The sequence below is a fragment of the Sturnira hondurensis genome, unplaced genomic scaffold (genome assembly GCF_014824575.4).
Source record: "Sturnira hondurensis isolate 20B ecotype Veracruz unplaced genomic scaffold, ASM1482457v3 Scaffold0006713, whole genome shotgun sequence".
Classification (NCBI taxonomy): domain Eukaryota; kingdom Metazoa; phylum Chordata; class Mammalia; order Chiroptera; family Phyllostomidae; genus Sturnira; species Sturnira hondurensis.
The window spans coordinates 668,935-679,136 of record NW_028079344.1 but is presented as its reverse complement, the minus strand read 5'-3'; the positions used below and the strand labels follow the sequence as shown (position 1 = coordinate 679,136).

The 10,202-nt window shown below is 37.0% G+C and overlaps 1 long non-coding RNA gene across 1 annotated transcript; it reads right to left on the bottom strand.

The window, feature by feature from the left end:
• Positions 1 to 278: 278 nt before the first annotated feature.
• LOC118989994 (uncharacterized) lies at positions 279 to 9,930 on the bottom strand. The gene is made up of 3 exons (XR_005067146.1): positions 9,920 to 9,930; positions 5,488 to 5,496; positions 279 to 398 (listed from the first exon to the last, which is right to left on the bottom strand). It is a non-coding gene; the product is annotated as an uncharacterized LOC118989994 (long non-coding RNA).
• Positions 9,931 to 10,202: the final 272 nt, after the last annotated feature.

The following is a 10,202-nucleotide window of genomic DNA, read 5'->3' as shown; positions in this document are numbered from 1 at the left end:
CATGCTAGGAATCCCTGGGTCCCTCCAACAGACTCTTCTGTGACACTGGCAGTTTCTCACACCATTGCAACCCCACAGGTTTTTACTGCAAGAGATTTTGAGGCTTTAGTTTTCCACACTAAAATTCTGGGTTGCTCAGTTTGTCTCACTCCCAAGTTGTTCCTCCCAGTTTATCAGTACACAAATGTGGGACCACCCAGCCTGCCAGCTTCCACTTTGCCCACCCCACCCCACCCCACCCAACATGCCCACCAGCTGCTGCTTTGCCACATGTCCTCTCCACCCCAGCTGCCCATCTCCGCCCCTCCTGCCTGTCTGGATCGATGTTTCTTCTGTAATTCCTTGGCTGTTGAACTTCCATACAGTTCAATTTTCTGGCAGTTCTTGTTGTTTTTTGTCTTTAAATTGGTTATTATTTTTCATTTGGTTGTGTGGGGAAGCAAAGCATATCTACCTATATCACCATCTTGGCTGGAAACCCAAGGGTTTCATATTTTACTGGAGTAGTGTAAAGACAAATTCAGAGAGACAATCTGCCTATTTCTATTTGTACCTCCTAGATTTCAACACGATTTATTGTTTTCTTATCCAATCATGTTTTTAGCCTGTTGTGTTTTTGTTGGAATAATAGTTGCTATGTGATGCAAGTGAACATGTTGCTCATCATTGTTTGTATTGCTATGTGTTATTGATATATGATGCCACATTCCAGGACCTCCTCAGGGGAGGTCATAGTAGAATTCAGGTGTGTTGTTATCTGTTCAGTTATCTGACCCAACACATTGTCTGGATCTACCTCTAACCAAGCTAGTTATTGTTTTATTACAGATCTATGGTCTGATTTGTTGAATTTACATTTTGGGTTTTAGATTGGATACTCTCAAAATCACCATTGATTAATTGCTAACTTTAGAAATTAAAAGATAATTTTTGAAAAAGGCTTTTTCTAATTTTGTACCTTGGCAACTTTCTTAAGAAAACTAACCTTTCACCCTTCATGTACAACCTTGAGCACTCATGGACCCTGGAAACTGTCCCCTGATGAGTGGCTGTGCACCCTCCACTGTGCCCTGCTGTCTGTTAACCAGATCTTCCCCACACCCCCTGCCCTGTTCCAACAAATTTCTTTTTTGTTGTACATCCCAAAGCCCAGTCATCTTAATATCTGACTTCATTTTGTTTGAGTCACCAAGCCAAGGAATGGAATAAAACTCTCATGTTAGATGTGATAAAATCTTACTGCAAAACCACTCCTATCTTAACTTTTTTGCCAAACATAAATATCTAAAATTCCTTGAATTGTGTCATTCAATTTAAAAAACTAAGGGGGTGGAAATGGGAGGGAGGTGGGGAGTATTGGGGGGTGGGTTGGGATGGGAGTAAAGAGAAAACTGTACTTGAACAATAATTAAATAAAAAATAAAAAATAAAAAGCCATATTAATTTTAAAAATTATAAGAATGAATAATATTTGCAAACATTACTGGTGTTGCATTTTCAACTTTCATTACCATCAAGTACAAAATTTGTATTTTTTTCTTTTAATATTTTAGAAATGTTTTCTAAATGTTTTGGCTTGTCAGGATGTATTGATGTTGTCAGTATTGGTATATATATACACACACACACACATATATACACACACATACACACATTACTGGCTATGATCTATCTTTCTAATCAAATTTTACTCAGTGTATAATGGGAGAATTGAGTACAGCAGATTCTCATTACAAAGTTGTGATAATAGTAATTAAGGGACCCTGATAATTTGTCTAGGACTTACATGATGCCTACATTTTCCGCCTCCCTATTATTTCAAAGTAAATTCTTTATTAGAAAAATAGAAGTGCAGTTAACATCATTGTAGAGACTGAGACCAATCACTTGTCTTACACATGGAAGGTTAGGGCAAGAATTGCCCTCATTTCAACATATAGTAAAATTAGTCAAATATAGTTTATCTGTGAACAATACAAGGCATTTCTCTTAAAATGAGAAATATAATAATGGTGATTACCATCACCAGTATTACATTATTATTAATGTAATATTGCTTTGAAAATTCTGACCAATGCAATAAGAAAAATAGATGTACTGATATTAGAAACAAATAGTGGTTCTAATTCCTTATAAGAGATATTCTTATATATCATAGACCAAAAGGAATCAACTAAAAGTTTACCATTAATAAAATGTTGGTAACTTGGCAAGATAAAAGATATTTAATAATTGTAATTTGTAAACATTGCTCAAAAAGTAAAATAGGAAAACAACTCCTTTAAAATGAAAATTTAATGTTTTCATTTAAACTAAATAAAATAGTAACCACTTTCACAAGAATTACATGTGACCTATGTGAATAAACTGAAAAATCATAAAAAGACATATTTCTAAAAGAGAATAGTACATATTGTAGAAATTTTGGTTCTCTGTAGTTAGGCATGTTTATTAATCCAAATAAAACCTTTGCAAACATGTTTTTACAAAACAACAAACTATTTCTTAATCGCTATTCTAAAATATTGAAGAGGAAATAAATGAATATGAGGTCATGAGTGAGCATTTCAAGACATTTGTCAAAAAATAATTAAAGTCATGTGTTGTTATCTTGAGAATAGCCGGATGGATTAGTTGGCCTAGACACAGGCCCAAACATATCTAGAAACTTAAATGTATTACTAGAGTGATCATAAATTTATGTGAAAGATAAAAATTATTCAATGTACAGTATCATAATCATTAGCTAACAAAAATATAGTAAATAATGTAAACCCTCATCTCATAGAATGCAGTAAAATAAATCCATAAGACTTAGAAAGTTTATTTTTTTACAAGAGCATTTGAAGAAAACTCAATCTAATATTTATCAACTCTCTGAATGGTCTGAGAGAGAAAACTTCTTGTGCTTTAAGAAATACAAGAAAATGGGGTAGTATTTAATGTAACAGTTTTTCAATTTCTGAATATAAAAACTTCGATGTAAAAGTATGTATAAACAGAATGTTGCATAATATATTTCTCTTTTAAATATATTTTGTGGATTATGCTATTACAGTTGTCCCATTTTTTCCTCTCCTTTATTCCCCTCCACCCTGCACCTCCTTCCCACCATCATTCTCCCACCTTAGTTCAAGTCCATTCTTTGGCTTCTCCATTTCCCATACTATTCTTAACCTCCTTCCATCTATTTTGTACCTACCATTTATGCTTCTTATTCCCTGTACCTTCCCCCCATTCCATTCATCACCCTCCCTGCTGATAACCCTCCATGTGGTCTCTATTTCTGTGAATCTGTTCCTGTTCTAGTTGTTTGCTTAGTTTGTTTTTGTTTTGTGTTTTTTTAGGTTTGGTTGTTGGTAGTGGTATTTTCCTGTCATTTTAGTGTTCATATTTATTATCTTCTTTTTCTTAGATAAATCCCATTAACATTTCATATAATAAGGGTTTGGTGATGATTAATATGCAAAAGGATTATAACAATTGAGTGAGAAAATTAAAGTAATTTATTATATAAATGAACACGGGCACTGACAATTTACAAAACAGGAAACTTGATGATCAAACAAATGTGGAAAGTTTTTTGGCTTTATAATTAATCAAAGAAATTCAAGTTAGGGTCAATTTCTCATCTGTTAAAAAGAAAAAGTCCTCAATGAAAGTAAAGCTAATTGCCATTACTAACTAGATTATGGTACAAACAGAATCTGTTTATACATAGTATGTAAATAACTAATACACTTGTTCTACAAAAGCCATAATAAAATATAACCCAATTGATATCTTAATCTGATTTCTTTAACTCAGCCTAAAATTTTTTAAAATACATGAATCTTAAAGCTTTCTATTGCCAAATTTTGGAAACAATAGGGAAAATCACATGTAAAATACAGTACATTTATTAAAGATGGCAGTTAACAAAAGCTGGGTACCATTGAGAGAATACTTGTAATCCAATTGTCCCTAAATGGACACAAGTTACAAAATTATATATGCATGTAATAACAGTGTAAAATGTGGTTATGAAAAGGACTAGGAGGAAATACATCCATAATATTATCAGTTGTGTTAGGTAATGAGATTCTTATTTTATAACTTTCACATTACACATATATTGGAATGTACAGCATTTTAAAGAGTGAAGTTATCTAGGTAATCAAACTATCACCATACTGCTCAGTCTCCTGTAAAGCACTTAGGGAAATGTTTTTCAACCACATGGAGACTTTTAAATCCTCTTTATATGCCAACATTCTCAGGAGGAAGAAATACATCTGGAATCAAACAAACTACCTCCTTGCCCCATCTTTTCCATGGTCCTGAAGGTAAACTGTTAAGATAGTCTTCCTACAGTTTGGAAAACTGCCGGAAAAATGGCTTAATTCCTGAAGCAAACCCAGAAATCACTTATTCTCCATGTGTATGTGGTGATTATTTTAAAACAATGGTTAAATGAAAGATCATTTATCCCCTGTTCAGACATGCCAGATAATATTAGCATGACATTCCTTTTGGCATGGTCAAGGGTATTCATAATTATCTTAATCCACCACACTTGATACCAGTTGTAAAATACACCATAGGTACAATGGAGTCAGATAAAAGTGTTTGCAGTTAAACTATGACATGCCATTGATTGTAAGAAGCAACCTCATTTCATAGATACTAAAAACATGATGTTAACTTGCTTAGCATTGCTCCTCCTTGTTCTAAACGGGAAAACATGTTTGAGTGCAAGCGAGAGACAAGGACGCTTTCCTCCAGTTTGGGCTGCAGGCCTGACCTGCCACAGGACAGAAGTTCTGAGCAGGATGATCAATGCTTCTGTGCTGCTTCCCTGAGCAGCTTGTACACAGGCTCAAACTGCTTTTCAACTCCTTTACACTTTCACACCCACAAATGCCCCATCAGTATTCCTTGCCAATGATAAGCAGGGTAGGATCACTGTAGGACCGCTCTTGTAGAGCACCACCCAAGTGTGCTTCCAGCTGCGCCTCTGGCAAGATGATGAGCACTTAGGACAGAGCACCTGTCTTGCTGATTCTCACCTGACCCTCCTCCCACCACCTGCTTCCTGTTTCCTGTTCCTCCTCGCGCCACTGCACTTGCTTTTCTCCCGAGCCACAGTTGCCATGGTGTTTGTGTACCACTGCAATGCAAGTAAGAATGGCATTGTTATAAGACTAATTAGTAGTTAATGTATCTTTCTATTGATTTTATGCATATTGTTAAAAAACTTCAATGGGCAACAAATTATTTGCTACACACCTATAAAGAGTTTGAAGAGAAAGGTGATTGTAGCTTAAGGTTTTATATTTCAGACATCATAAATATCTTGTCCTTATGTATTAAACTGTGAATAATCAGACCATGTTAAAAATGCAATTTTTAAAAACTGATAAATTAGAACCTTTTATTATTAGGTTGGCCAAAAAGTTCATTTAGTTCCCCACAACCCCCAGGTGATGGCTCTAATAAGTGCTTCACTGTCTTTAACTTCATTCAAAATAATATTTTTAATTATAGTATTCTTTTAAAAATTCATTTTATTGATTATGCTATCACAGTTGTCCCAATTTTTCTCCTTCCCCCCCCCTTTTCCCCATTCCCTCCAGCACTCTCCCTCTTAGTTCATGTCTATAGGTTATGCATATAATTTCTTTGACTACTCCATTTCTTATACTGTTCTTAACATCCCCCTATTTTGTACCTACCAATTTGTACGTCTTTTTAAAAAATATATTTTATTGATTATGCTATTGCAATTGTCTCATTTTCCACCCTTCACTCCCCTCCACCCTGCACACCTCTTCCCACCCACATTCACCCGCTTTAGTCCATGTCCATGTGTCATACATATGTTATTTGACTTCTACATTTCCTATACTATTGTTAACTTCCGTCAATTTTTTACCTACCATCTATGCTATTTATTCACCGTACCTTTTCCCCCCTCTCTCCCCTTCCCACTCCCCTCCTGCTAACCCTCCATGTGATCTCCATTTCTGTGGTTCTGTTCCTGATCTAGTTGTTTGCTTAGTTTGTTTTTGTTTTTGTTTTTGTTTTAGGTGTGGTTGTTAATAACTGTGAGTTTGCTGTCCTTTCACAGTTCCTATTTTTTATCTCCTTTTTCTTAGATAAGTCCCTTTAACATTTCATATAATAAGCTTGGTAGTGATGAACTCCTTTGACTTGACCTTATCTGAGAAGCACTTTATCTGCCCTTCCATTCTAAATGAAAGCTTTGCTGGATAGAGCAATCTTGGATATAGGTCCTTGCATTTCATGACTTGGAATACTTCTTTCCCAGCCCTTTCTTGCCTGTAAGGTCTCTTTTGAGAAATCAGCTGACAGTCTGATGGGAACTCCTTTGTAGGTGACTGTGCCCTTATCTCTTGCTGCTTCTAGAATTCTCTCCATTTTAATCTTGGGTAATATAATTATGATGTGCCTTGGTGTATTCCTCCTTGGGTCCATCTTCTTTGGGACTCTCGGAGCCTCCTTGACTTCCTGGAAGTCTCTTTGCCAGATTGGGGAAGTTCTCCTTTATTAGTTGTTCAAATAACTTTTGCACTTGTTGGGAAAGTTATTTCTTCCTCTCCTCCTTCTAGTACCCCTATAATTCTGATGTTGGAATATTTAAAGATGTCCTGGAGGCTCCTAAGCCTCTCCCCGTGTTTTTGAATTCTTATTTCTTCATTCTTTTCTGATTGGATGTTTCTTTCTTCCTTCTGGTCCACACCATTGATGAGTTTCAGTTTCCTTTCCATCACTGCTGGTTCCCTGTACATTTTCCTTTATTTCACTTAATGTAGCCTTTATTTTTTCATCTAATTTGTGACCAATTCAACCAATTCTGTGAGCATCCTGATTACCAATATTTTGAACTGTACATCCCATAGGCTGGCTATTTCTTCATTGTTTAGTTGTATTTTTTTCTGGAGATTTGATCTATTTTTTCATTTGGACCATTTTTTTGTCTTGATGCACCTCTTATGTAGTGAGGGAAGGAACCTTAGGTGTTCACCAGTACGGGGCAACTCAGGCAACTGCTTTGTGATGCTGTACATGAGGAACGAGTCTGAGATGGAACGATGGTACTTGCTCCACTCTCTGTGGATTTCAGTCACATACCTCACTTCCCACAAGCAAATTGGGCCTTTCTGGTGCTGATTTCCATGCGGGTGGGCTTGTGTATGTTCCAGGACCCTTCGTGTCTCTCCAATGAACTCTCCTGTGGTACTGGGAGTTTCTCCCAGCACCTTAATCCCCACAGGTGTTTTCAACTGGTGTTTTGAGGCTTTATTTCCCCAAACTGGGACCCTGGGTTGTGCAGTCAGTCCTGCTCCCCAGTTTTGCCTGTGCACAAATGTGGGACCTTCTGGTTTGCCAGCTGCTGCCTTGCTAGCCATTGCAGCCTTACACACTGTGCCTCGTTCCATAATCTGCCACCTCGCTGGCTCCATCAGCTTACGAACCTAGCCTGGCAGCTGCCTGTTTGCTGAGAGTCCTCTCCATCCTGGCTGCCTGACTCTACCCCTCCTACCAAATGTGTCTTCCTTAACTCCTTAGTTGTCGGACTTCTATACAGTTCAATTTCCTGTCAGTTCTCATTCGGGGGGGGGGGGGGTGTTGTTTTTAAAGTGTTGTTGTTCTTGTCTTGGTTGTGTGAGGAGGCACAGTGTGTCAACTTACACCTCCATCTTGGCCAGAAGTCCATTCAAAACAATTTTGTTACATTGTATTGTGACAGCTGTCACATCAGCATGCCTTTTAAAAAAACTTTTCAAAATTGGTCATTTTTGTGCAGCCATTTTAATATTGAAAATGGAAGAAGATACACAATATTTTGGCATATTGTGCTTTATTATTTCAAGAAGGTAAAAATGGAACTGAAATGCGAAAAAGGATTTATGCAGTGCATGGAGAAGGTGCTGTGACTGATCTAACATGCCGAAAGTGGTTTGTGCAGTTTCTCAGTACTGTTGACATTTTGGCCAAATAATTATTTGCTGTGAGGCTGTCTTATGCACTAAAAGATGTTTAGCAGCACCCGTTGCCTCTACCTCCTAGAAGCCAATAGTGGGAGATAGCCAACATATTCAAAATATCCAAATCAATAAAGTTATTGGTGAAAATAAAAAAAATGTGTTTTAGTTTATGAAAAAAACTAAGACTTTTTGGCCAACTCAATACAGTATGGTAACGAGAGTCTAGCAATTTACTGACATGCCAGGCAACTTTTCATCCTATTAAATTTGATGAACTTCATTTTTGAGATTAGAGAGTTTTTATAATATTATCAATGACAATCCTAATATACTTTTCAAGGATTAGAAAGGGTGACATCTGTCTGGTGCATTATTTCATTATGGATTATTTAAATATGTTCTCTATCGATAACTCCTAATTAGTTTGTAAAAGAAAAAGGAATACACATTACCATGACATTTGTGGGAACAGAAGCTCCTTACATTCATTGATAAAACCCTTATTTGAGATCCTCTTCAGGTGGTGGAGGGGCTGTCTAGTTTCTTCCCCATGTGTAGTGTATATCTTATACAGGTCATGACCTCCCTTTAGGAATCTAAGATTTGGTTAAGGATTTTCAGCCTCCTGTATATTGTAGCAACTCTGAGGGCTCTAGCAAGTAAGTGCTGGCTCCCTACTCTTTTCAGTCAATATTTTCTCCCCACCCAATCTCTGGTAATCAAGGGGTTTCAGTTGACATTTGAATGTAAATGATTTCAAAATATTCGCATCCTACCCTCTATTAGAAATTTCAGCCCTAAATATTCTGCTGAGAGCTTGAAACCACCCCATACCCATCCCTACTTTCTTTTGTATCTCATGTACAACATGACTATCTCCTCGGTGAGCCAGGCTAGAAATCGGGAACCTCTTTAACTCTGCCTGTCTTAATCTCTCACAATTAATCGCAAATCCTATCAGTCTGATTGTGTTCTGAGCTTTATATTGCCACCAAAATTTTCTTGCTCAAGTGCAGACTTGATCGTCACTGCCCTGGCACTGCCAGACTCACAGTTAAACTCCTAGAAATTGACTATTCTAGGCTCTCTATATTTTGAATTCAACCTATTTCTACAAAACTTCTTCCTCATCTCCTCCCAGGCACCTGTAGTGCAATTTACCAGCGGGGCCTCCTTTTCCAACATAGCCTTTGAGTCTCTCGTCTGTACACCTTCTTCCACACATGGATGGTTCCCCCAGTTTGGGAAGCCCGCCCTGGAAGCATTGCCACTCCTGTTTCTCACCCTACCCTGCCTAATTTTCCCTTAATAATCACTTATTTGTACCTTTCTTCTGAGGAGTGAAAGGTTCAAGATTTCTCACAAAAATGCTGTGATAAATACAATACTGTGAAATTACATAATGTGGAAATGATGCAAAAAAATGAAATAAATGTAGGTACATAGCATAAGACCAGAAATAAGGTTAGTTTAAAAATAAAGGAGTGATGCCCTGACTGGTGTAGCTCAGTAGATTGAGCACAAGCCTGTGAACCAAAGGACTGCGGTTCGATTCCCAGTCAGGGCACATGCCTGGGTTGCAGGCCAGTTCCCAGCAGGGGATGCACGAGAGTCAACCATACATTGATATTTCTCTCCCTGTCTTCTTCCTTCCCCCTCTAAAGATAAATAAAATCTTTTTAAAAATAATAAAAATTAAAAATAAAAATAAATACATAAATAAAAATAAAGGAATGACAATTGATTTCCCGCATCTGCCAGGGCAGCTTTATCATCCTCATAGATAGACTTCACCTGTCCCTTGTACTTCCTCTAGCTTTTAGTTTCTCTTCTATGATATTCAGCACAGTTTACCCTCTCCATAGTATTATAATGTGTCTCTCTGTCTAGGCAATCAATAAATGTATTGGAAGTACAAACTATGTCACATTCGTACTTGTATTGTTGACAGTGCTCATAGGGACGGCTTGTTCGGGACACAATGTTTTGATAAATGAGTTTTACATGAATAGTTCACAAATAAGATGCACATATCAAGCAGAGCTTTGTGGGGTTTTTTTAAATTATTGACAAATAGTTGACATACAGTATCCTATGATGTATCCTCAGGTATACATCATAGTGATTCAATATTTAAATATGTTACAAAGTGATCCCCATGGAAACTCTATCATCTGCCACCACACAAAGTTATTACTATGTTGTTGACTA